Source organism: Eublepharis macularius, chromosome 4 (genome assembly GCF_028583425.1).
Source record: "Eublepharis macularius isolate TG4126 chromosome 4, MPM_Emac_v1.0, whole genome shotgun sequence".
Taxonomy (NCBI): Eukaryota; Metazoa; Chordata; class Lepidosauria; order Squamata; family Eublepharidae; genus Eublepharis; species Eublepharis macularius.
Genome location: NC_072793.1, coordinates 20,778,890 through 20,806,225, shown reverse-complemented (window position 1 = coordinate 20,806,225; position 27,336 = coordinate 20,778,890). Strand labels below are relative to the sequence as shown.

The 27,336-nt window shown below is 43.2% G+C and overlaps 1 protein-coding gene across 2 annotated transcripts in view; it reads right to left on the bottom strand.

Annotated features, from left to right (window-relative positions):
* Positions 1 to 27,336, bottom strand: part of SSTR2 (somatostatin receptor 2) — a 49,544-nt gene that overhangs the window by 11,783 nt on the left and 10,425 nt on the right. Inside the window, exon 1 of one of the 2 annotated variants that reach the window (XM_054977849.1) lies at positions 3,814 to 3,896. The exons of the other annotated variant lie outside the window; for it this stretch is intronic. The gene's annotated coding sequence lies outside the window, so the exon portion shown is untranslated. Of the gene's footprint in view, positions 1 to 3,813; positions 3,897 to 27,336 lie in introns of those variants that run through there. 2 annotated transcript variants of the gene reach the window in all.

Genomic DNA, 27,336 nt, shown 5'->3' with positions numbered 1-27,336 from the left:
TGGAGCAGGAGTTAATGCCCCCCCTTCACCCTACCAGGATCAGGTGTGGAGCAGGCGGCAATGCCCACCTCCACCCCACACCTTCACCCAGCAAGGATCAGGAGCAAAGGAAATGGCAATGACCGCCTCCCACTTTAATCCAGCTGGGATCAAGCATGGAGCAGGAGGCAATGCCTGCCCCCCTTCACCTGGCTGGGATCAGTCACAGAGGAGAAGGCAATGCTCACCTGCTCCCCCTCTGCTTTCTAGAGCCCGTTGTATTTTTTCCCACTATGGGCTTTGTTGCCAGTGTTATATATATATATATATATATATATATATATATATATATATATATATATATATATATATATATATATATATATATATATATATATGAGTAGAGTTTTGCTCTATTAATCCTTTTTATCAGTCTTATTCTAAACAGAAGGTTTGTGATCTTTTTAGCTCTTTTTGTAGAGCTTTTGCTGAGCTTTAACCTCTCTCTGCACCTTTTCTAATTGTATTATATAATGCTAAGGTGGAATGGCCAGAATTACACCTAGTACCACTGATCTATTTAATTAACAGAACTGTGATATTTTCTATATTATTTTGTATTTATTTTCCAGTAAAGCCGTATACTCTATTTGTCTTTTTGGTGGTGGTGGTAATATACTGAAATTATGTTGTTTGCTTTGATCTCTAGGTTTCTTCTTAATTGGGTAGCAAACAGCTCTAATTTAAAATATAATTTTCTTTCTTTTATTACTTTGCTCTCATCAAAATAATCATTAGCCCCCTTTAAGATGGGGACCACAATCCAACATGAAGTTACTTGCTTTGAAACTAGTAGGTTCAAGCGTGCTTGACTGTGTTGCAGTTTAGTCACACACTCTGTCTTAAAAGCTTAGACGCTAAGCATTCTGATAACAGCAATTGATGGCTCTATCCAACCACCATCTTTGGATTTGTCTTTATGGAACATAAGTTTTATTTATCACATATCCTGAATACCATGGATTTGCTATAGATTTCATGATGCACCCCAAACCTCAAAGTGTAGAAAAGTCTATGCCCCAAGAGGAAATCAATTTTGATGTTTTCCAGAAAAAATGTTTACCGAAACAATACACATGCCTTTAAAAAGTTGCCCAGCAGACTTGCTAAAACCAAATATTCTATTCTACCCAACGCTATTAGTCCCAGTCTTCACGAGCATTCATTCCCTCTTAAGAATGCCTGTATCTGGCTAGTATCTGGCTCTTAATTAGAGCAGAAACCAACTGCTCTGTCTCTCACATACACACACAAACACGCTCCTAATGTGGTTCGTCATCAGGTTGACGAAGAGAGCTGTGGTTCTCAAAAGCTTATGCTACAATAAAGTTGGTTAGTCTTAAAGGTGCTACTGGACTCTTTACTATTTTGCAACTACAGACTAACATGGCTATGACCATTGTGATTCAAGTGATGGACACTGGGAAGAGAAGACATGCTAGAGATTGCAGTTTAGCCATACACTCTGTACATGGCCTTTGGTAAGACACATTGTCTCAGTTCCCCATTTCGAAAAATAGTCGAAGATCTGCATTGTGTGGTTTTTGTGAGGAAATGGCAGTAAAATACTTGGCACATGAAAAATGGTGTAGAGTTGATAAACCCATCAGGGGAACTGCTGATGTTAATTGCAGAGTAGAATGTGTTGGAAGAAAGAAAATAAATAACATTTTCTATTCCTATAATGCTTATCAAGTGTTCATATCACTTTACATATATCTTGTCAGTACTACAGACCAATACAGCAGCATAATAGCTAAAGGTGCCAACCTAGAGGTTTTGAAATAGTGGCTTGCCTATGGATACCGAGCAAGTTCGTGACTGAGGGTCAATTTGAACCAGTGACATTTTTATTTCACAGCTCCTTCTCCTAGTAAAGAAACCAATGATCACAGCTGCTAGAAAGCTTGGCTGAAAAAGATGGAGGTGGTTGGGAAGCAGATGGGGGAATATGGCAAGTTCAGAAATGGAGTAGGGAATTCCCAAATGAAGAAAAAAACCCACATCCTACAGATTGTTTAGAATTTCCCACTATGCTTAATGGGCAAGTTCAATACAACTACAAATTCACACTGAATATAAGGCAGGTATTATAAAGACATTCCTTCTACAGATTTTCAAAAACAGGTGGAAGAAGAGAGCCACAGAACAAAAATCTTTTGACACTCCAGCTCTTAGGGTGGGGGGATGCATGATGTCCTAACCTCCAAATGTTTACTCAGAAATAAATCTCATTGCTTTTAAGGATTACTTAAGAGTGGGCATGTTAGTCTTCACTGAAAATAATACAAAAGGACTCCTGTTCCACCTTTAAGACTTTTTAAAATGTACAGAACATTAGACTTTATAGGCTGTTACAGTTTATGCTCTATAAACATATATTAAAAATCAGTCTTAAAGGTGTCACAGGATTTTTGTGTTTTGAATAGGATTCACTGCCAAGCAAATCCACATAAAAGTATAGCATTATGTCCTGTTCTTCGTTTCAGGTGGGTAGCCATGTTGGTCTGCAACAGAAGAGCAAGATTTGGGTCCAGTAGCACCTTAGAGACCAACTAGATTTCCTGGGTATGAGCTTTCGAGGGTCAAAGCCGATCAACGGACCTTTGATTCTCAAAAGCTCATATCTTGGCAATCTAGTTGGTCTCTATGGTGCTACTGGATCCAAATCTTGATCCAGCCCTTAGGCATGTTTATTCAGAAGTTTATCACACCAAGTTCAATTAGATGTACTCTCAAGTAAGTGTGCACAAGACCGTAGCATTAATTTTGCCCTTCTTCTAAAGCTAAATAGAGATGTAAGATTTCTGGAAAATTTGGAGGGGGACTTTTTCTGGTTAGAGGGGGCTGGGGGTGGAAAATTAGTGAGAAAATGAAATATAAGCAATGCTTTCATCAAACCTAAATGTATTTAACTGATCTAACATATAACTTAACATATACAAATTGTACTCCTTGGCATATTTGAAACATTTTAAAATATAAATGCCTCTGTCTTCTGTGCTCAAAGTTGCAAATAAACCCTGCACTAAAGAGAAAGCACTGAAATTGCAACACTCTTGCAACCTTAGCACATGTATCTTATTTTTTTTCATCTGGGAGGTAGGAAAAACAAAGTTGAAAAGAGAAAACAAATTTTGTAGGAAACAAAAGACAGAGAGTCGTTTATACTGAGACCATTCCATACAGTCACATTAAAACTTAGCAGCATTTGGAGATCAAGTTAAGAAGACTATAACACTGAACTCTTCAGCAGTGTATCGCCATCTTATACGTTAAAGCACATTAACTGGACAAAATTAGTCACATTCTTGAAAATATTGTATCTATCCTACCCAGGAATAATAATTTTGTCACACTGCACATCGTCTTATATAAACACCTTCATACTGCACATGTCGAGTGAACAAAACATTCCAAAAGAGAACATGATCTCTTCAATGCTCACTAAAATTTCTAATGTTTCTGTTGGGGAAAAAGGGGGGGCGGGTGGCAGTCTTCCGCTGTGCCTTCATATTCGTAGCTAAGTAGAGTGCTAGGAAAGCATCAAATCTCCTGGTAAGGACATGATCTGAAAGCAACACCCGGATTTCCAAGGTGCACATCTGCCAGCAGAAGTTTTTGGATCCAGGCAGGTCGGTCAGTCTTCTGAGCTTTCCCTTCCCCCGAAGTCGCCACCTGTCGCTGCCCTTCGGACCCTCCCCGTCCACCTTCCACGCATCAACCCCCAACACAGCTCACACTACAAGCGGCTGCCGCGACCGCTTCGCTTACCATTCCCGGGTCTCCTCCCTCTTTCCCGGGCAGACGCGCAATTCGCGCGCGTTGAGCTCGACGGCCGAGCCGCCCCGGAGAACCCTCGCCGCGGCGCCCCCTCGGAGCTCAGGGGGAGCCGGACCGCCTCTCGGTGCGACTCTCGGCTGCCGCGGCGCCTGCTTCTATGCGAGCCTCCAGACGCGGGAGGAAAAAGCCAGCGCGGGCAGCAGCTTCCATGCTTGCACGCAGAGGGAGCTCAAGGCACGGCAACGCCGGCAAAGCGCCTCCCGCTGTAGCAGCCGGCGAGCAGCTCGTCCCTCCAGCCGCTCCTCCCGTCGATTAATTGTCCCTGCTGCTCGTCCCACGGCTGCGTCGCGCCAGGTCTGCAGCAATCGGGGAAAGTTCAAGCCCTCGAAGAAGGGGAGGAGACAGTCTGTCCTTAAATCCAGAGGAGTTCGCAGTGTTAGTCCGTAGCAGCAAAATAGAAAAGAGTCCAGTAGCACCTTTAAGACTAACCAACTTTACTGTAGCATAAGCTTTCGAGAAACACAGCATGCGTCCGACAAAGAGAACTGTGATTCTCGAAAGCTTATGCTACAGTGAAGTTGGTTAGTCTTAAAGGTGCTACTGGACTCTTTTCTATCCTTAAAGTGATCAATGTCTCCATAAAAGGGGGGGGACCCTTCGACGTGGGAGGAGGTAGGATGGGGGAGGGGGCAGAATTACAGCTGCCAAGGAGCAGTGTCCCTTAGTGTCCCCTCCAAGACACTGTTAGCATCTTATGCCATGATAAGAGTCGGCAGCAGTGGGGACGTGTGTTTCTCAAAAACCCCTGACCGCACTGCCACAGGATCTAGTTGGCATTAGAAGAGGCCAGAGCAGAGGTAAGCGGCTCACGGCCTCCCAGCCAGTTCTGATCACCTGTTCCTTCCACCTCAGGCAGGTAACACCCCAAGCAGGAGAAGAGGGTATGGAACTCGCATCGTAGGTACAGGCCTTGCCGACTGACTTCATGAGAGATGGGAAAGGACCTTGGTCCTGCATCCGACACCTTCTAGTAAAGGGGGTTATGGCAGACCCAGCCTCTCACACACACCCTGCCACCCTTACCTTTTCAAGCAGGTAAGGGCTGGTCGCCGCATGTCATCTGCCTAGCCTCCAATTTAGCAGGCAGGTTGCCTTGGTCCAATTCCTCCCAGGGTCCCCTCTCTCCTCTTCCATTCCCTGTATTTCTCTCCCCTCACCCAGCTACTGCCCAGGGCTATTGGGGAAAGGAAGATGAAGAGGTTGTTTTCCCTGTATACACGGGCCACCATTTACTTCACTAGGCCCATTTAACATGACCAGAGTGTTTGAGGTCTGTGTGTGTGTGGTATTTTCTCTCAGCCAACAACTTCAAGCTAGCCAGGGTTAAACAAAACAAAACTTGATTTACAAGATGAGACATATGAGTGAATGGTTTTAAACTCATAAAGAAACTGAGATTAAAGAGGGAAGGTTGCAAAGTAACAGAACAGATTAAGAGCCAGCTATCTTTCTCTGCTGCCTTTTCTCAGCAGTGTCCAAAATCTTCTCTCAGCTCCTCACTCTCTCCAACGGACTCTCTCATTTGCCCAGCATTCTACCCACTCTCATTGGTTGGTTCTCAGGAGAGTTGGAGCCAGAACTGTCCATCACAGTGATCTTTAGATAGCAACAGCAACAACAACTGCGCTTATATTCTGCTCTTCTAGACAGATTAGTTTCCCACCCAGAGCAGTGAACAAGTTAGTGTTATTATTATCCCCACAATACAGCTGGGGCTGAGAGGAGTGGCTTACCCAAGGCCACCTGTTGAGCTTATGGCAGTAGTGGGATTCTAAACAGTAGAGTGCTGATTCAAAGCCGAACCCACTTAATCACTGTGCTACAGCAGCTCTTAATAATAATAACTGTGCTTATATATCACTCTTCTAGACAAATTAGTGCCCCACCCAGAGCGCTGAACAAATTAATGTTATTATTACTAGCTGCTGGCCCAAGCACTTGATGGTGTATTTGCACTCTACAGGAAACCGTTTTGAAGAAGAAGGGAAAATGTCCCATTTGTTTTCTGAAAAATATGTTTTGACCTCTGAATTCTGTGAACTTTGTGGAACACCCTTCCTCACTGAATCTCTCTCTTACAGAGTTGTTGTGAAGTTGAAATGAGAGGGACAAACCAACTGTGCTGCCTTGATTTCCATCAAGGAAGAAGAGAATCAAAATGCATTCTATGTTTTTTGCTGATTTCACCTCATCAATATATCTAATTCTCAACATGGCCTCATCTGTGGATACTTAAATCTGGAGATTGGAGCCATGGACAGACAAGACAGAGCTCTCTACAAACCTGAGAAAAGCCTCAGGTTTGCAGAAAAACCTGAAAGTTAAAAAAATACAGGGCTGGGTTAACCCTCCAAAACTAATAGAAGCAGCACCTGTTGCTTTAAGAAATAAGTGCCATCAGTGGCCATTGCTAGGAAACCACAGCCCTATTTCCAGCCTTGGTTTCTGTCAGTAAAAGGCTCAAGGAGTGGGTAGTTACCTATCCAGGGTTTTTTTGGCCTTTTAAGGAGGATAAATCACTGGGTGACTTGCTACCACCCAACTTGCATGACTCACCCAGGACCAGCTACTTGCTACTACTCCAGAGCAGCCACCCCTCAAAAGTCTGTGTGGTGTAGTGGTTAGAGTTTCAGACTAGGATTTGGAAGAGCCAAGTTTGAATTGCCACTCTGTCACGGAAGCTTGTTGTGTTATAAGCAGTTGGCCTCGGCCTCCACCATGTTTAATAGCTGTTTAATAGCTCTCTGTGATATAAAAATCACAGAGACCTTGGATTAATACAGCCTTATATGCAGCAGGGAAATTTCAGTCAGCTTTGCTGAGTCCCACCCAGGAGATTAAGGCACAAAAGGAATGTTCATACAAAATGCTGAGGATCGATGTGATTTGATTAACTGCCTCCCCAGCTGTGGGTGTGAGCTGTGATAAGAAAGGGCCTTACTGAGTCACTCCACTGAACACATTCTGATACCCTCCTTCCATGAGTGCACACCCACCCTAAGATCAAGAAACAATCAATCAGCACTGATAAATTTATAATTTGTCTCTGGGAACATGCATTTTCATATCTAAATTTATCAGCACAGCTCCAGGAAGATCCATTAGCAAACTTCCCCTTTGTGAGGCAGCAGGAGAGACTTATTTCTTTTTACACTCCCTGGCGGCATCAATCAAAGATACTCAAATCTTTGTCATTCCCTGGAGACGACTTTTACAGTTTTTGTTCCAACAGCTGAGGGGGCTCCCCTGCCTCGGGTCATGTTTTGCCTGATAAAAACCCGAGCTTTGCCCCATTCAAATTGTACAAGCTCACCCAAACATGAGTCTCTCTCTCTGAGCTCTCTTCCCTGGCCGAGAATACGGCCGTTTGAAGCTTTCTTCCTCTGTGGTCTACCCTGCTCTTCTGGATAGGTAAATATACTTCCCCCTACCTCATTATATTACAGTTTCTGGCTAGCTTCCTAGGACTCTGTGTGTGTAAGAAACCATTTTTAATTGCTTCTTGTGTGTGTGTGTTCATTTCCATCCTTAAATAAAGCATCACTCTTTATCTTTAAAAGCACCAGTCTCATCTGCTACCTTGGGGAAGGGACCCCGTAAAAACGGGTGGAGTTATCCCACAGTTAGCCCTCTCGCATAGCCGTCCTCTTTGTCGCCAATTCCCCCTACTTGCAAGGAGATCAATTCCAGTAACAGGGTGACCTTGGGCCATTTACGTATTCTCAGCCTAACCTATCTCACAGGGTAGTTGTGAGGATAATATGGAGGAGAGGAGAAAGATATAAGATGCTTTGGGTCCTCATTAAAGAGGAAGGTGGAAAGGGTTGCCTGCTGTGGGTTGTGAAATTCCTGGAGATTTTGAGAGTGGAGTCTACGGAGGGTAGGGTTTAGGAGGGAAGAGACGTCAGCAGGGTATAATGCATAGAGTCTAACCTCCAAAGGAGCCATTTTCTCCAGGGGAACGGATATCTGGATTGCAATTCTGGAGATTGGCAACCCTAAAGATGGAGTTTAAATAAAGATAGCTAAAGATGGAGCACAGATAAAAAGTAGGTTGATGGATGGGAAGTAGAGAAGGAAGCACAGAAAGGTGAGGATATGAGGAGTGCCAGGAAGGAGGAAGAGGAAAGGGGACACGGGGAAAATGAGGTGTCTTGTTGGTTCCACACCACACAACTGGGTCTGGCCAGGTGGCTGGCAGTGTTTGACTGACCTGGCCTGGTGGTGGACATCGCACATCTGAGCAATAGTTTTCCTGTGGAGAGGCTAACTGGGGTAGGAAAGGAGGAAAGCTGAAGACAGAAGGGCAGATAAAGGTAGGTTGGCTGGTGGATGGGAAAAAGAGAAAGGAGTAGGAAAAGGGGAGAGGTTATGGGGGTTTTCAGGGAAGGGAAAGAGGAAATAGCAGGGAGGGGAAATGAGAAGCCCTCCACAAGTGATCAGCTCCAGCACATGTCCTCTTGTAGGAGACAGTCTCTGGAGTTCAGGGCTGTGTGATTTGGGGAGATCCAAAGTTTTTTTCCCCACTGCAGCTGCCGCCCCTTTCTTCTCATTGAATTGTTCTGGGGGCATCCTATTTTGAAGCTGTTAACTCAAGATCTGGGTTTTGTAGGATGACCCGGTATAGGTCCACTTAGAGGGCTGAGTCTGCTGAATCTGGAGGTATATAATATGTGCCCCTGCAAACTTCGTTTTGGGGTTCAGAGCTTTTCAATTTCCCCACAATATTTTTCTTTGGCTTTGCAAATAAGGAACTGGGAACTGCGAATAGGAACTGGGAACCAACTTCAGCTTCATCCATCTTCCTTATTGCTTTGCCATAATCTGGGCCAACACAAAAGCAAGAGAACAGCAGGATGCGAGTCTAGCAGCGCGAGAGACCAAAAAGATTTTCAGCGTCTGAGCTTTCCAGAGACAAAGCTCCCTTCTTCAGATACAGGGAGGAGTAGAGATCTCCAAGCCTTTATATCCCAGCCACAAGATGGGTGCTTGACTGGGATATAAAGATTCAGGAATTTCTACTCCTCCCTGACAAAGAGAACTGTGATTCTCGAAAGCTTATGTGACAGTAAAGTTGGTTAGTCTTAGAGGTGCTACTGGACTCTTTTCTATTTTGCTACTACAGACTAACATGGCTAACACCTCTGGATCTATTCCTCCCTATATCTGAAGAAGGGAACTCTTTAAAGCTCTTACTCTGAAAATCTTGTTGGTCTCTAAGGTGCCACTGGATTCAGTTCCTGCTGCTCTACTACAGACCAACACGGCTACATACCTGAAATTAAAAGAAATAGAGTGACTTCACTGAAAGATGGAAGACCTAGCCAGACATAGGGTAAGTGCAATCAGAAAATCAAGAGGCTAGCCCCGCTATTGGACAATCATCTGTGAGATTTCAGAGACCACATGGACATACTTAGGTGGCACTTAAGGAAGTTGTCAAGATAGCACATGAGTCAATATGGGACTAGCATGAAGAGGGCAATTGGTCCATTTGACTCCTTGTTTTTAAAGCAAGGCTTTAAAATAATTCGTTTCAGAGTTGCAGCCATAGGTAGAAACAGATGCTCTTTTCCCCAGAAGAGAAATGGAGCAAAACATGACCTGTTGAATTTCTGTTAAATTTCCACGAATCCTTGCTGTGAAATAAGATGGCAACCCATTTACAATGACAATAAATCAGTTTGTTCTATAATTAAGCAGTGTGAATGGGTGAAGTGGAAGTGGAATTATGGAAGGACATAAAATATATTTTTGACCGCAGGAATTCGCTTACTTTATAAACTTATGGACAGTACCAAGGTGGCAGGTGGCACTTTTGATAAAGCTGTAGTGCAAACATGCTCTTTCTATCTGTAACAGAGGGCTTATCAGCATCTCATTAAGGCTTTTAACTGTTCACATTAAAAGATTTTATCTTAAATTCTGAGCAGCGGTCAAACCTTGAAGGGAAACCTAAAAACAGCTTTCACTCCTTTTACAGAAACTGTCAGTTCAAATAATTTATAGGGTTTTTCTTGCAAAACTCTTACCACCAAGACACAGAGACCCCTCTTAAGAGTTTAATGATTTCTTTTATTAAAATAAACTATTGTCTTTTTAATAAAACACGATATCAAAACATAAATGATTAAGATGAAACCTAAAAAGATGGAACAGATAAAGGCAACAAAAATCAAGTCTCCTAACATTTCTCAATTAAATCTTAAGTTCAAATCAATCAGATTTACTATGAAATGCTTTGCAGTTCCCATAACACACATTATAAAAGTAAGTTTCTCACTTCCTTTTATCTTCATGAGATTTCTCTCAGTAAAAACCTTGATCTGAGTTAGCATTTTTATACGTTATCTTCTGCAGAACTCTAAGATATTTTTCATGTGACAGCAATTGATAAACTATGATTGGTTTGAGATTTAATTAATTATTCCTGTTTTCAATCATGTGACATTCTACCTCGTCGAAAACTGACACTGGCTGCTTCCACACACGTTGGATAATCCACTTTCAATACTCTTTAGTGAACATTTGGAAATGCTTTTCCATGTGTGGAACAAAAAATCCACTTCCAAAGGATTGCTAAAGTGCATTGAAAGTGCATTATTCAACATGTGTGGAAACAGCCACTATGTCCCGCTGCAAGATAAGAGAGATAAATCAGTAAAGATGACAGGAAAAGTTAAGTGAACAGATCATCATCGGTCCGTTCTGCTATGAAAGAACATTTATCTGATACTGTTTACTGTTTTTAATTGGCTGTCAAATATGAAGGAGCACCTGTATAATTATACAACACGCTAGGGGAAAAAAACTACAGTAAAGTGCATACAGAGTTCACTAAAAGACATGTGCATCACTAAGTGTAATGTGCACTGTATATTTCTGTGACACATCAATAACAAGCACCAGTTCAAAACTGCTTAGACTTAGATGCAGAGGCTGAGTTGCTCAGACAAAGCTTTCCTCCTGTGTTAAAATGCACAAACTACATTCTGTCTCAGAATGTCTCCTACTTGAATGTAGAGCAGGCTGGATGTTTCAAGTCTGGAGACTGCATCCTCAGCCAATCTGAGAAGCCAGAACAATGGCTGTTTTCACACTGCTTACCGACCATGGAACATCGCGCCAAGCTCCTGGAACAACAGCATCTTCCTGGCACGATTTCACATGAGAACTCCCGTTCCAGGAGCTTGGCACGATGTTCTGTGGTCAGAAAGCAGTGTGAAAACGGCCAGTAGTTCAGCCATATGTCAGTTGTCTGTCCAGTCTTCCCTGGGTTATATCCAAGGGCAGCGCCAGTGTTTCTGGCGCCTGAGGCGAGATACCTGCTCTGCGAGCGCATGCAAAGCATGCACACTCCGGCCCTGTGAGATGATGTCACTGCTTCCCCACTTACCTTCCCACTCGCTGCTGCACCACTGGGGCACCCAGCTTGCCGGGACCCGAGCCGAGGCGAGCAGCAGCAGCAAAGGAGCAGAGAGGCGAGCAGGGACGGCACCTCCTTCTAAGTTCAGCGCTCGTGGCGGCTGCCCCCAATGCCTCAATGGACGTGCCTGCCCTGGATATATCAATAGCTGTTCTTCTTGTATCTGAAGAAGTGAGCTGTGGCTCATGAAAGCTCATCTCCTACCACAAGTGTTATAGATGCTACTGGACTCTGGCTCTTTTCACTGCTACAGACAGACTAACACAGCTACCTATCATATTCTTCTTGTGGCATGCCTACCAAAAAAAATCAGAATCACTTTTTACATTGCAGAGAATGTACACAGATATGGTGCTATTGTACTCATTCACTATCTGAATTTTCTTTTCTAGACCAGAAAATTTAGGTGGAGAATGATTACCGTAGTACAATATCCACCTGCTGCGGATCCCCTCTTGATCTAAATCAGCCTGGTCCTCCTGAATCCTTCTGTCTTTAATGTTTGCTTTTCATTTGCTTTGTTCTTTCCTTGTACCAAAGATGGCTCCAGCACATTCATGCTAAATTCTCAACTGGGGAGAGCTAGATTGCCACCACTTTTATAACGAAGTCAACTCTTGGGATGCTCCAGGAAGGAAAAACAGGGAACAGTATGCAGTTTGCTTAAAATATTAAGATCTCCACTCTGTGCTGGTCTTTAAGTGCCAACAGCTGTTATTTCTAAATGTCGTAGTATACAGGGAAATCGCCACCACCAGGCAGCTGAGTTACTAGCTTTGGGAACAGACGTGCATTGATTTCTGACGTGCAGGATTTATGACATTGGCCTCCAGCTTTTGCCCAACAGGGCCATTTTACATGTTTCCTGAAGAAGCTATGAGTCTTATAGGTTCCTCCTACAGAGAAACGTAACCTGTTGGAAGTTCCCTCCTGCATATTTTGATCCAAATTTACATTTTGAGACTTCTCTTCCTATTTATTTATTTCATTTATCCTCAGTAGGGACCCAAAGTGGATTACTTTGACGTTCTCTCCTCCATTTTATCCCCACAACAACCCTGTGAGATAGGTTAGGCTGAGATTGTGTAGCTATAACATTATGGTTTTAACATGTGCATTTTTGGGTACACGGTAACAAAGTCAAGTCAAGTCAAAAGAGTTTATTGTCTATAGCTATAGGCCGTCACAATTCACCAAACATTGACTAATAAACAATTAAATCCCTTATCACAGTTTGTATGGGTTACTAAAATTAATTAAAACAATACAGTATACCAAACTATCCCAGGAGTCACGAAACAGACTCATTCAGTACCACCTTAGATCTTATCTTTTTGGCTGTGAGCGCAAACTGAAAGACTCTATAGGACACATGATTATCAGCGTCAGATAACAAAAACACAATCTTCTCGATTTCAGAGTATGTGTTTGTCACTGATAGGATTCTAGTCAAAAATTTAGTTCTGGGTACACTATATCATGGACAATAAATTAGGTAGTGGGAAAGGTTCTCCACTCTAGATGATCCACAAATGCAGGTGCGATGTTCCATAGGGGTGTGAGAATAACGCCCTGCCAAAAGAGCTGTCTGCATCATCTGAAAGCGCAGAGCAGTGAAAGACTCTGAGGTTGTAATGAGAAATACTGGCTAGGTAGGGAGATCTTAACTGGTCAAATTTGATTAGTTTATACCAAGGAGCTGCCTTAGATTTTGATATTGATAGCCAATCTATCACTGCATCTGACTGATAGATCCACTGTGAGATAGGTTAGGCTGAGACTGTGTAGCTATAACATTATGGTTTTAACATGTGCATATTTTGGTACATGGTAACAAAGTGCATGCTGAACTGTGAGGGGACCTTTACTTTGCAGTGTACAGTTATGTTTCTAATATCTAGTTTGCGCTCATGTAGTAGGAGAAAGGCGGTTGCACCTATGCGTGGATGCGCAGGGTCCCAGATTTAGGAAAATACTGTGTTTCTAATTCATTTCTCTGTTGTGTCTTTCCTTTTCTGTATATATTTTACAAAGTCATGGCATTTCAAAGTCTAGATTTAACCTGCAGTGGAGGTGATTGAGAGACCATCCTTTCAAAAGATGGATAGGCAATCAATCAATCAATCGGTTTATTTACAGTTAATAACCAATACAGATTTGTAAAAGCATTAGTGAGTATCATACACAAAATACACCACTTGTAAAAATAACTGTATAAAAGCTTGACAATATAAATACAAAAGTGTGGACTTTCAGGATTAAGGATAAAACCAGATGTTACTCCGTTGTACATTCCCTGCGAATTCTACAGGCCGCGGCTAAAAAACTAGCACTAGCCAACATGATCTGGGGATCGGCACCTAACAGGAGCTTGAAAGTTTCTTCAATACAGGTTGGATATATTTTATACATATTTTGTGGTAGAACTTACAGGCAAGTATAACATGCTCAATTGTTTCTACTTTCCCTGCCTTGCACGGACAGACCCGCTCAGCCATTGGGACCTTCTTGTAGCGGCCTTCAAGTACTGCAGATGATATGGATAGGCATCTTTCCCCCCAAAGCCCTGATCATGTAAGTCCTTGCCAGTGGTACTAGAAGGACCAAGCAAGTACAAACTTGCAATATGGGCTCCCCCTCCCATCAACACCACAGTCCCTCATCCCATAAATAGAATCTCACGAGCCATCAAAAAAGTTTGTTTTAATACTGAAATTACGGTTACATATTCTACATTTCTGGAAAAAAAAATCCAGCCTTCGCTTTAACAATAACAACCAGCCTGAGAATCCTACAAGTTTGCTAACTATTTTATAACTTTTTGGTCATTTTCCTGTCAATGTCTTGGTTTTAAAAAATAATAATGGACCAACATGGCTGTAAACATTAGGCCGATCACTTTTTAAGTTTCATTTTTTAAACCTCCTTTTTCTGACCATTTTCATTGCAAAATCATGAATTATCCTCCCAAAGTTAATTTCTCATGCAAGTTCACACCCAATAGACAAGATGGCTAGGTGTCGTAACCGTTCTTGCCCCATTGTAGAATGCCTACAGTTCTTGATGAGGACTAGTTTCCTGAAACTTCCTTCAGCTTCTGTCGAAATCTCTGGTGGTGTGTAAAAATTCATAGGGCTATGCGCACTTCACTGAAAGTGAGTTGCAGTTATTTCTTGTAAATGTCATTTAATAATATAAGCAGGAGTAGTTCATATTCTTTTCTAAAAGTATCTGTTCTGAAGAGCTTTTTTTCAGGTGCAACATTTCCCAAGAAAAAAATTCTCAGTAAGATCTGTGGGACACTCGTAAAGTAGACATTTAGAAGCTACTTCCAGTCCACCTTTCCTCAAGTGTCACATATTGTAAGACAGAACTGAATGTTACCTTGAATCTATGTTCTAATGTGCAGATGACATTGTCCAAAGTTGCATCGAAAACATTTCTTCTGAATAGAGATTCTAGTTCACCAGATATTGTAGGACATGAGCCTTCAGGCTCAGATTTCTCATCATCAGGGCTTTTTTTTCAGCGGGAATGTGGTGGAACGGAGTTCTGGCACCTCTTGAAAATGATCACATGGCTGGTGGCCCCGCCCCCTGATCTCCAGACAGGGGAGTTTAGATTGCCCTCTGAGCTGCTGTAGCAGTGCAGAAGGCAATCTAAATTCCCCTCTGTCTGGAGATCAGGGGGTGGGGCCACCGGCCATGTGACCATATTCACTGAGGGCAATTGAAACTTTAAAAAACTCCCACCTTGTTCCAGCTGACCCAAAGTGACGTCATTGTGTGGTCTTGAGTTCCACCACCTCTTCCCCCCCCCCCAAAAGCCCTGGGTGGGAGAAAAACATTTGCTCCCCTTTCTGTTGGAATAACAATCTGGTCAGAATTCTGTTTGCAAAAGCAATCCAATCGCAGTTGGTGCTTCATGGGGAAACTAAGATGCATGTAGCCATAACACTGCGGGGACAGGTATGAATAGCACAAACTAAATAGTTGGGATTTCTACCCTCGAGATAAAAGCTTGACTTATCCATCTTGCTGTGATGCTGCAAGAATATATTAGTTTAATGCAAGCTGAACAAATAACAGGAGCACGTCAAGATTCTCAGAACGGGCAGCCCAATACAAACCGTTTTGTTATGTACCACTGATCTTCATGGGGCTTACTTTCAAGCAACATTAAGCCTGTTTAAATATCCCTCTGCTGGGATGCTTATTTGCAGGGACCTCTGCCACCAGCTACCTGCTATTATGGTTGCCAGCAATCCCAGAGAAGACAGCCCCCACTCTCCTGGCTTTCCGTAAATGATGCAAAACCGAACTATTCAAAAAGGCTTTTTACTCAAATGGGAGGGCTGTATTGTAGGGATGGGGTCTCAGATGCTTCGCTAATGAGTTAAGGGCTTTAGACTTCATCACTATATTGCCTGACATATTATCTGTTGCATTAAATATTCCTATGTACCACTAGTGCTCCATGTTGTCTAATGTTAGTCCTAGAATTGATTATGTTCTGCTTCAGTATTTTTTCTAACTCTGTATTGGATTCTTGCTAATACTACATCTTTTAAACTTGTATCTATTTGCCCTATGGCATTGTTTATGGAAATGTCCTTGATCCTGTATTGAAATGTACTTGATACTGATTGTACTAATCTCATACTGCGTAATCCGCCTTGAGTCTCAGTGAGAAAGGTGGACTATAAATGACATAAATAAAATAAATATATAAAATAATAAACTATCCTGTCTCTTGAATGAAGGTTTTTATGGCATAGTGTTTAACAACATCACCTGGAAAATAGCATCCCATTATGCCTCTATTAAAGGCACAGGACATTTTTCTACACCTTAGCTGGCACTCCTAGCGGCTTTAGTTAGCTTCTGAGCGGCATCTACAACAGCGACCGTTTCAGACTGGAAGTTCCTGGGTGGAGATGACTATCTAGCTACAAATTATTTCTACAGTACAATAACAGCTGTTGTGTACTGGGTTGAGTTGGCCGAGCAAGGCCTCTAACGTATTTACTGTATTGATTGTAATGCACTATACTGTGTTGATCTTAAGGTTCAGTCAAGGCTCCCAATGCCTGCATTCTCATTGGTCCGTAATCCCTGCAACATCACTGGTTACTTTCTCAAGGCAGCAGCCAATCGGTCCTCTATAATAAAGACCAATCAGTGGCTGCCCACTTCATGCATTGTATATAGTTTATGCAAATGATGGTATTGTAAAGTATGTGTTCTCATTGGCTATCAGTTATTCTTGGGGTGGAGCTTCTGTATATATATTGAGGGCTTCTGTTCAGTCTTTTCTGTTGAGTGTTGTAGTGTATAGTGAGTAGTGTCTGCTGTTGTCTGTTCTGGCTTGCAATAAAGAGCTTTGTTTGGCTGAAATCACTCTGGGCTGCAATCATTCTGAGCTCCAGGCTCAGTACACAATAACAGCACAATATACAACAATGTGCGGTTGCAGCTCTGCAGTTTACCCCATCATCACAAGAACTATATGGGTGGGAAGGTAGCTCTCCTTTAAAGACAGGCTAATAGCTTCTAACAAAACGTGGGCATGATGCTGTAATTGATACAGGACGAAGTAAAGACAGCTCTGCTTATATGTAGCATGTTTGAACTCTACTGTAAGAAAAACAGCAAGTGCTATTTCAACAAGGACTGTCTAAGCACCTGAATGTGATGTTTTCAAATCACGAGACAGAGGGGATGAGTTCTTGCAGCCTGCCTGTCTACAAGAGTCAGTTACCAAGTAACAGTTGCTCGAGACAGGCAAACCAAAGAGGAGAGACTGGAGTTAGAAGGATGACCTTTTTTCTGGACTGTTTGAGATTTCACAGGCAATTCAGTAGTGGCTTTTCATCTCCTCTCCTCCTCCTTCACCACTTATCAACGAGACAATAGAATCCTGGAAATTGAGGGCAGGTTGGAACAGAGATGCAGAAGGCCAGGCTAGTAATTAACACCCGGAGAAAAATAGTAAGGTCCAATTTGCAGCTAGAAAGCCACAAAATGTCAAGATGTAGGGTCTCAGGCGTGCAAAAGAATAATAAACAGCACAATAAATAACTCATCAGGCAGGAAAATGACCTTTCCCAAAGAAACAGTGAAAAATGAATATCCAAATCAGGCTCATTTTTTTTAAAAAAAATCCTTGATGTGAACACCACAGAAGAGCAGATGGTGCTGGGTTTATAGAGGCAGCTGACATAGCCCTTTAAATGTTGCCCTTGACACAAACAGCTTCTCTGAAGAAAAGTCAAGGCCAAGCTACAATACTATCTCCCGTTTTAAAAAAGGTTAACTTTTACTTGCCAAAACTTCTGTAACAGACTGTTTTGAACGGATCTCTGTTCATGTGACTTTTTTTTAAAAAGGCCAACAGAAATAGCTTATCAGGGTAAAGCCCATGAATATAGGATGCATACGATCATATTTTTTAAAAGTGTTACCATTTTGAAACACTTTGCATGACTCTCATGAATTAGCATGTGCAAAAGCAGCAATTGATGTATTTCTCCTCACAAATACCTGTGGAAATCTTCCCCCAGCCCTCCTTCCATTTTTAAAAATTATTATTATTCTGGTAAAGCAGTGGGGGGAAAACTAATATATCATTATTCACTTTTATAGCAGGAAAAACATTCGTATCAATTCGTAGGGATACCAACTAGCCTGGAGAACACTGTTATGTCCCTTTAATAGAGGTTTAATAGGATGTTATTTATCATATTGTGGGAAGTAGATTTAATGAAAGAGATTTTATGTACCTCTATGTGCCTTTTACTATTGTCATGCACTTTTATAATTCTCAGGAGCTAATGTAGTATTTGTAACGCAACTTGCAAGAAAATGAGACTTGAAACAAAAGACCAAAGCAGAATGTATGTGAATCACTGGCTGATTCCGCACACGTTGGATAATGCACTTTCAATGCACTTTATCAATTGTTTGAGGTGGATTTTTTGTTCCGAACACACAAAAATCCATTCCAAATGATCTATAAAGAGGATTGGAAGTGCATTATCCAACATGTGCAGAATCACTTACTGTGAGAAGTGAGATCAGATACTGTGAAGCTTGCTACCAGGTAGATTGCGCTTGCCAAATACCTGTTCATGAGAAACTTCTTTGTAAAACTGCTTATGCAAAATGTAGCAACAGAAAGAATGGGAAAGAAAACGTGTTACTGAGATAAGAAAGCTAGCGGCAAGTTAATTAGATTAAAAGAACCTTTCAAGGCTGGGAGGAAACCACAAAGCAGAGGAATGGGTGCTGAATGTAACTTTGAGCACATTCCTAGGGAAGGGAGAGCGTTCCCCTCCCACAGAACACAGAGAAATGTTCTCTGCTTGAAACCCACAAGGTTGCCAAAAGCGACATCGGGGAGCCTTTGCTAAATGTTACATGGACCAGAGGAATGGGAAAGAATGAAAAGCCTATGAAAGAGATGTGTGGGAAAGGAAGGGAGATGTTCCTTCTAGAGATAGAGCAAGGACAGATAAGATAAGCAATGGTAATTGGGTAATATTGTAATTGTGCTGTTGACCTAAGTTGTTTCTTCCAATAAGAATACCCCTGGACACTTGTATCATGAGAGGTGGTCACCCACTTGAGCCAATAGAATAACAAATATTATAATTAATCAAAAGATATTAATTGCTTTGCACTGCTATTGTAGCTTTGATGAGCGTTGGACATGAAGAGACCTTTTACTCTCTGTGTAACCATTGTTCCTCCATCGTTTAATAAACGGTTATAGATTGCTTCATCTACAGGACTCCGCGTTCTTCTCTTATTATAATTGGCTGAGGGACATTCGGACCACACATTGTGTGGAACAATATTATGTTATTCATCTCCATGCCCTGAAGAGCTTCTATGCATTTCTATGCATAAAATCTCTGCTAAAAGGACAGGACATTGTTCTCCAGGCCTGCTGGCAACCTTCATATCAAACCCCAAAGCTGTAACCAAGTACTAAGGTTGCCAGCCCCCAGGTTGCCAGCTGGAGATCTCCCAGAATTACAAGTGATCTCCAGGCCACAGAGATCAGTTCCCCTGGAGAAAATGGCTGCTTTGGAGGGTGGACTTTATGGAATTATACCCCGCTGAGGCACCTCCCTTCCCCAAACCCCACACTCTTCAGTCTCCGCCCCCCAAATCTCCAGGAAATTCCCAACTTGGAGCTGGCAACCCTACCAAATACCCCAGGGGGTGTGGCAGAGAGGGCTTGAGTCTCCCCTCAGATTGACCCGAGGGTGTGAGCTCCCCCCACCCTAGAAAAAAGATGCCGCTATAGTCAAGGCTGGTTGATAAGAGAAAGAGGAAAAGTGAGATGGGCAGTCCTAGTTTCTAGGGCCTAGTAGCCTACCACAAAGCCTTGTTTACTATGCCTTGGGATCAGAGGTTAGCAGAGGAAAGAACAGCAGGGGGGTTGAGAGCAGAGCAGTTAAGCTGGGTCAACGAGTGTCTGCTTCTTCTTCCACTCTGCACTATTTAAAATTGGTGTCTATTAATCTTTTCAACTTTGAATGTAGTTGAACTCATAAAGCCTGCTCATACGTTTTTGGAAACCGAGCAGACTCTAATCTATCTGTCCAATCCTATGCATGTGGAGCAGGGCATGCTCCCAGAAAGCGTACACAGGTTTTCAGCTGGTAAAATAAATAAATGGCTGTGCTGGCCTCAACCAGGTACCCAGAGCTGGGTAAGTTGGGGTGTCTGTATTTTAGAGGCCTCAACACTCACTCTTTGAAGGGAAAAGCAAATTTAAAAAAAAGTTAGGCCCCAGAGTAGGTAAAATGGCTCTGTCAGAAACGACTAGCAACGAAGCCTGTTGTGTGAAAAAAATACAACGGGCTCTAGAAAAGTGTTGGTCATTTTTTTTTTATTATTCATGAAACATAACAATCAGTAGAGCTTACTCCAAAGAAGCTGCCTTCAGGATTGCAGCCAGGCCTCTTTAGGAAGGGGAGAATAAGTTCCATACAATCCAGCGGGGCCCCCTCCCAGGCAAGTGTGGACAAGTGTCTAGCACCCTCAGGACTTCTCCTCAGCGAACCTCAGGTGAGGCACTGGGAGAAGTGCTTAGGCCATTGATTTGGTGGGCCCTCTCCTGGCAATGCGCCTACGCAAAGATTAATTTGTATTCTGCTCTTCTTCCCCTCAGCGCCCTCCCACTCTCGCTGCCGAATCGACAGCCCAGGCACTCCTCCCTGCACCTCCCCTCAACACAGGGCTGGCACCAGACTTTCTGGTGCCTAAGGCCAGGGGGGTCAGCTTCAGGACTGCTCCTGCCCCCTCGCCCACACACACACCCAGACTTCGGGGTGGCGCACAGCTGGGCGGGAGGGCTGAGAGGCTGCTGGCCCAGTCAGGCACAGCGGGTGACTGGGGAGGCGTGCGTGCGTCCTCCCAGCCCTCCCGCTCCATTGCTCCATGCGCGATGCTGGACGCCTACCGTGCCTGGGCTGCAGCCGCTGCTTCCGGGGGCATGTGTTGGCAGTGGCGGCAACAGCGCAGGAGAGCTGGGAGGCTGCAGTAGCTGCGGGCCAGGCATGGCAGGTGGCCAGGGTGGCACGCGGGCAGCTTCCCATCCCGCCCGGTCAGCCACCTGCACGCTGCTGCCACCAGCTCCATGGCGTGTGCCCCCGCTGCCAGCTCTGTGGTGCGCACCCCTAGCCCCAGCCCTGGTGCCCCCTCTGGTGCCTTAGCGCTGGAGGCAATCACCTGACTCAGTGCCCTCCTGCTCTGGCCTCCAGGCTGCTGAGAAGTGCCCACTTGTCTATGGGAGAAGTACTCAGGCCGTCAATTTGCCAGGCCCTCTCGCAGCGGCAAGCAGGCTCTTTGCAGCAGCCTTGAGGTCAGAGTGCACCTGTGAGAGGATAAAAAGTGAGTTGCCCCCAAAGCAGTTTGCCTTTTATATAGTAGGATTTGTTTCCAATTCCAAGGAGGACAGAAGGGAGCACAGAACAAAAACAGTTTTAGTCTCCTTCTCTCTGTTTATTTTTCTAAAGGTTAGTGTTGTGTTTCTTGAAAAATTTGGAGCCATGTATAAAATTCCTGCCATTTCGCCTTTCATATGAAATAGCAGTGAAATGCATGCCCTTCTCTGTGGTTCCCGTCTTGTTGAATTGAATTCAGTGAGGCTTACAGCCTTATGATTTTTATTTACTAATTACAGTATTTATACCCCATCTTTTCTTTTGGCTGATTATTTGCTCCCTAAATAAACAGATGTAAAAACATTCCTGAAAGGAAAGTGACATTTATCAAGACTTGACTGACTTTAGCATCCCCATACAAGACCTTCCAGGGTCCTTGGCTGCTACTAATAAGCAGGCAAATAGTCTCTCAAGGCATTCTGACAGGTTAGTCACATACTGGAAATGAGACTGGCCAAACTACAAGTAATGAATGACACACGTTGGACACTTGTCAGCTTCCCTCAAGTTTTGATGGGAAATGTAGGCAGCTTGGCGGAATGTTGGACAAGTGACAGTTGAAAAGCCCATTGGACAGCAGTTGGAGAGCCAAGCTGCAAGACCAGGATGCCTACGTTTCCCATCAAAACCTGAGGGAAGCTGACAAGTGTCCAACTGGTGTCAGGCGTCACTTGTAGCTTGGCCCTTGAGACTCTGCTTCCTTTGGATCATTCTAAATTGTTCTTCCTTTTCTGGGATGTAACATGATCTAATTGCCCCACTGTCTTATTATTCCACAGATTAAAGGCCAATGGGGTGAGGTGTTTAGAGTGTCTGATGAGGCTCTGGTAGGCCCAGATGTGAACCCTCACTGCCACAGGCGTTTGCTGGGTGACCTTGGCCCATTCACTCTTAGCCTAACCTACCTTGAAGGGTTGTTGTGGGGATAAAATGGAGGAGGGGAGAATGACGTGTGCCAATTGGGGGTCTCCAATGGGGTATAAATGAAGTGAATACGATTAAAATATAATGAAAACAATTATCCTGTGTTATTCTAAAAGCACATTTATCCTTTCATAACAATCTCTACTGCCTGCGAATGGTAAAACAGTAAGTACTGCTGGCTGGCTCCCCAATGTCCATTAACTTTTAGGTTGTGAAGAGTTTACAGGCTCTTCACCTGGGCTTTTAACAGCTGTCCGATATACAGTAATTTAGCATGTGAAGCTTTTGTTATCACTAACTTCATAACAGGAAAAGTGGTATCTATTAAAAATCATCGTACCAGGCTGTTATTAAAGGCATAGAAGCAGGACCTCTTTTTTAAAAAGCCGGTCCTGGTTATGTAAGTTATCGGAAAATAAAGTGGGAAAACGGGTCAGATGCAAGCGTGATTAGATCATTGTGGAAGATTCCATTGTGGGGATAAAATGGAGGAGGGAGAACGACGTGTGCCAATTTGGGTCTCCAATGGGGTATAAATGAAATGAATACGGTTAAAATATAATGAAATAAATTATCCTGTGAAGATTCCAACTTGGCTGCTGTGGTAACCATTTCCTTAGCTCTTCCTTGACTCCACTGTGCTCTGGTCACATTTGTTTTTAGGCTTACCCCTTTGTATTTCAGGTTATATTTATATGGCATAGTTGGTGGTGATATTAGCTACAGGTTTTTAGATGCTCTCATTCCATACCTCAGAGCACATTAGCACCTGCTTCTTCCTCGGCACCTGCTGAAGCATTTGACACATTTCTGTAATTAGATTTCTGAGGGTGCCAGTTGCTGCTGTATGGAATATATACTATGAGCATTCAACTATAAGACAACTGATACATTCCAGTGGAGGGGTAGCAGTTTATCTGTTGATTTGGTCCCAGTGAATAAGGGATGTTGGACTGGTGTTTCAAACTGAGCTAAAAAATAATATTTAAGATGCGAGTCTCCCCACAAGGTATCTTAAAGGTAAAGGTAGTCCCCTGTGCAAGCACCGAGTCATTAGTTACTGACCCATGGGGGGGACATCGCATCACAACGTTTTCTTGGCAGACTTTTTTGTTACGGGGTGGTTTGCCATTGCCTTTCCCAGTCATCTACACTTTACTCATTTTACTCATTTTACTGACCTTGGAAGGATGGAAGGCTGAGTCAACCTTGAGCCGGTTACTTGAACCCGCCTTCTGCCAGGATAAAACTCAGTTGTTTTACTATAACAATTAGGAGTACTAACAAGATTTAGATTAATTTCTTTTCATTTTTCTGCTGCTTGGTTGTCTAGTGTAGAGTTCAATGATGTCTGAGAAAATGGGTGGAAAGTCCAGAGACAAACTGCCAGGGAACACTTCCAATCATTGAAATCAAGCCGGTGTTTCCACCGTCAGTGGCCCAGGGAGGCATGTTTTGATTGCAATGGATCTGGGAACACTATGAATGTCAAAGCTTGTCAGTTAGGCCATGAAGATAATTGTAAAACTCATGCGTTACTTGAAAATCCCTTCAAGAGGCAGAATGGCAGTGGTCCTTTTCCCACCTAGAATTATGTGATAAAATTAGAATTATAAAACCATATACTTCTTTCTGAATGATCTTGATCAGGGGTTTTTTTCTGGGAAAAGAGGTGGTGGAACTCAGTGGTGGAACTCAGGACCGCACAATGATGTCACTTTGGGTCAGCTGGAACAAGGGGGGAGTTTTTAAAAGTTTACATTTCCCTCGGCGAAAATGGTCACATGGCCGGTGGCTCCACCCCCTGATCTCCAGACAGTTTAGATTGTCCTCTGCGCCATGGCACGGAGGGCAATCTAAACTTCCCTCTGTCTGGAGATCAGGGGGCGGGGCCACCGGCCATGTGACCATTTTCAAGAGGTGCCGGAACTCCGTTCCACCGTGTTCCTGCTGAAAAAAAGCCCTGATCTTGATTAAAATGTAGTGGGTGTGGGCCAAATAGAATTGCTTTAGAGGCCAAATCTAAAGTAATCAATTATCCAATCCATAAAGCACAATGGGTGCTGTGCAGCTCTCCCATTGTACATAAGGAAAAGCTGAGCGGCTGAAGTGCCGCAGAAGCTGGTGACCAAGAGGGTTCTAAGGAAGGGAGGAGCAGATGAGGAAAGGACAAGGAGGTGGAAGCAGGGTCCGGGTCTTAGAAGGTTTAGGACAGACGCAATGGCAGCTGCTAACCAAAAGAACTCTTTAGAAGTGCAAATTCTTTCCCTGCACATTGAATTAACTGTGAAAACTAGCAAACCCTCCCCCAAATCCAGCTGTATCAATACTTTGGAAAGCTATTGAGGGGTGGCCAGTTGCAGCACAGTGAATGGGGGATGTGCATTTAGATGAACACTCAGTTGCATTTCCAACCGAGCAGGCAGGCAACTTCTAGAGTAAGGTACACATTCTGATGCACACCCAGTTTCTGCCTCTGATGCGAGATGCAGGGAAAGGTGTTTAGAAGTCTGCTTATGCATGCAGATCTCTTGGGGTGGATGAACGTGAGAGACTTCTTCAGTTAGTGCAGGTGCCAGCCTGCACATGGGTGAAATCAACAGCAGCCCATACATGGGCTTTCTCTGTGGTGGCCCCTACCCTGTGGAATGGCCTGCCTGAAAAGGTCAGGAGAGCCCCCACTCTCCTGGCTTTCCACAAACGATACAAGACCAAATGATTAATAAAGGCTTTTTTACTCAGATAGGAGGGCTGTATTGTAGGGAAGGGATCTCAGATGATCTGCGAATGAGTTAGGAACCGGAGACCTCACCACTATGTTGTATTGGAGTCCTACTAATGCTATGTCTTTGTGAACTTCTTTCAAATCTATTTATGCTATGGCATTGTTTATGGAAATGTTGCTGATATTGACTGTACTAACCTCACACTGTGTAATCCGCCTTGAGTCTCAGAGAAAAAGGCATACTATAAATGACATAAATAATAATAATTTAGAATAATAGTTTGCAGGCAGTTAACAAGCATCAATTTGCCAATGCCCCTTCATTTGGATGTCAAGGCAATTTGGATCTTCTTCAAACCAAAGGGAAGATGAGGGAAACTCATGAACAGGGCAGCAAGTGATGTTCATGCGCAATTGCAATTAGTTGTGATGTTTGAACACAGTTTATGACTAATAGGAATGCCAACTGGCCCGGAGAAAAATATCCTTTACCTTTAATAGAGACTTAATGCGTGCAAATGGGCAGCTGACGTTTTTCATTGGCATGAAGGTACCTAGCAAACATCGACTGGTTAATAACTTCATTAAGCATCTATTAAAAGGCCAGGGTATCTTTTTTCCTGAGGCAGCTGGCAACTCTAATTAACCGAGGCAAAGTTTTTCTGCAAATCACGTTTCCTGCTGCTATGTGTAAAATTTCTAAAATGATGAAGAGAAAGAAAACCTGCACCTTGTGTTATTTAGCATGCAGTAGATATGCTGCCTCTCTGCATCGCTTTCTCCTTGACATCTGGAGAAAAAACAAATCCAAATCCACGTTTAATGGCCATGGAAGAATTCTGTACGAATTAATGAGGTAGGTGTAGCTGGAGAGAAATGGTTTACCCCCTACATTTCACTCTCCTTTATTTTTGCCTTTTTACTTTTTAAAAATTTTAGGACTATGAACAGAAGTGATATAAAAGAAAGTCTGCTTCAAAAGAAGCACTCTTTTCCAGGTAATTCACAAATCTGAATTATAGTTTCGTTCTTATAATCTGCTCTTTTAAACAGTGGCAGGGTTTTTTCTCTCTTACTGCCTTTTATATCCGGAACTGCCATCCAGGACGCTTCATTCTCCTTCCCCTTTGAACCTGAGCCTAAGTATCTGTAAATAAAGGGATGTAGCCGGCAGAAAAATCAGAAGAGAACCCTCGAAACGCTACATTGAAATCTGAAGGCAATTCAGAAGGAAGCCCAAAGAGATATGGGGCCAAATGCAGCTAAAATTGCCATGGCAAAAAAGGGCCTTAGATTGTCAGCTCCTTAACGGCAGGGTCGTCTTCTTTTAATTTGTAAAATACCATGCCACACTGATAGTAACAAAGTTATCTACTCCTACCTTTGTTGATAGAAAGTCAGGGGCTTTATGTGTTTGTTGGCAGCCATCCCAAACTTACTTATTCTTGTTTGGGCTTTGCCTCCCCCACTTTCAACCCCCATACATTTAAGAATTCAACTTTGTAACTGCTTTCAGAGTAAGCTTATTTCACATTTTTCATTGTCAGGAACAGAGAGAGACTAAAATCTCAAAGAAAATCAGAAAATGATTGTTGTCATGGTATCTTGATATCAACAGCTAGTTATAATTCCTGCTGCCTCTGAACTGCATAACAGCATGTGTGCCTTCCATCCCCTATAAGGATAGCACAGCTTTAAGAAAAGAAAGAGGACATAGATGGGGTGGGAAACATTGATTCAAATACTTGTTTGGCCTTCATGTTCACAGGGTTGCCTTAAGCCCTTTTTGCACCAGGAAGACAACTCCTCAGAAGGCAAGCTGAAAGGTGATGACTTCCGGTTTGGATGATGGCGACCAGACACGGTCCAGGGAGCTGGACCGTCAAGAGTAACTGTTTGGGCAGGCTAAGTGCTTAGATCACCTGCTGCCACTCCTCTACAGGTAGAAGAGGAGCTAGAACGCTACGAGACCCTGAGAGAGAGTGAGCTCGGCGGCGGGGGAAGTCCGGGATAAAGGATTTTCCTCATTGCCTTGAGGTCCCCTCAGAGAGGGGTGAGCTAAAATCTCTGCAGTACTCTTTGAATCATTTGTTTGGCATAAGGTTGCCAGAAACCAAGCTTCAGAACCAGATTTGGCCAATTTGAAATGAAAGAAACAGCACAAAGACCCAAACAGAACAAATGGAGGTAAAAGATCTTTATCTTGCTTTTGGACTTAAAATGAGAAGAGAGATTTAACTAAAAGTTAAAATTGTGGACTGAGCTGATAGAACAAGAGAGGAGCAAGGCATTTTGAAGGAAAAGGTGAATTCGATAGACTATAAAGCGCAAAAGAAGTGAAATTTATTTTTGTTTATGCATACCTGCAGTTTTGGAAGAGATAACTGGCAGTGAAAAAAGGGGAGGAGGCTGAGAAGCTGC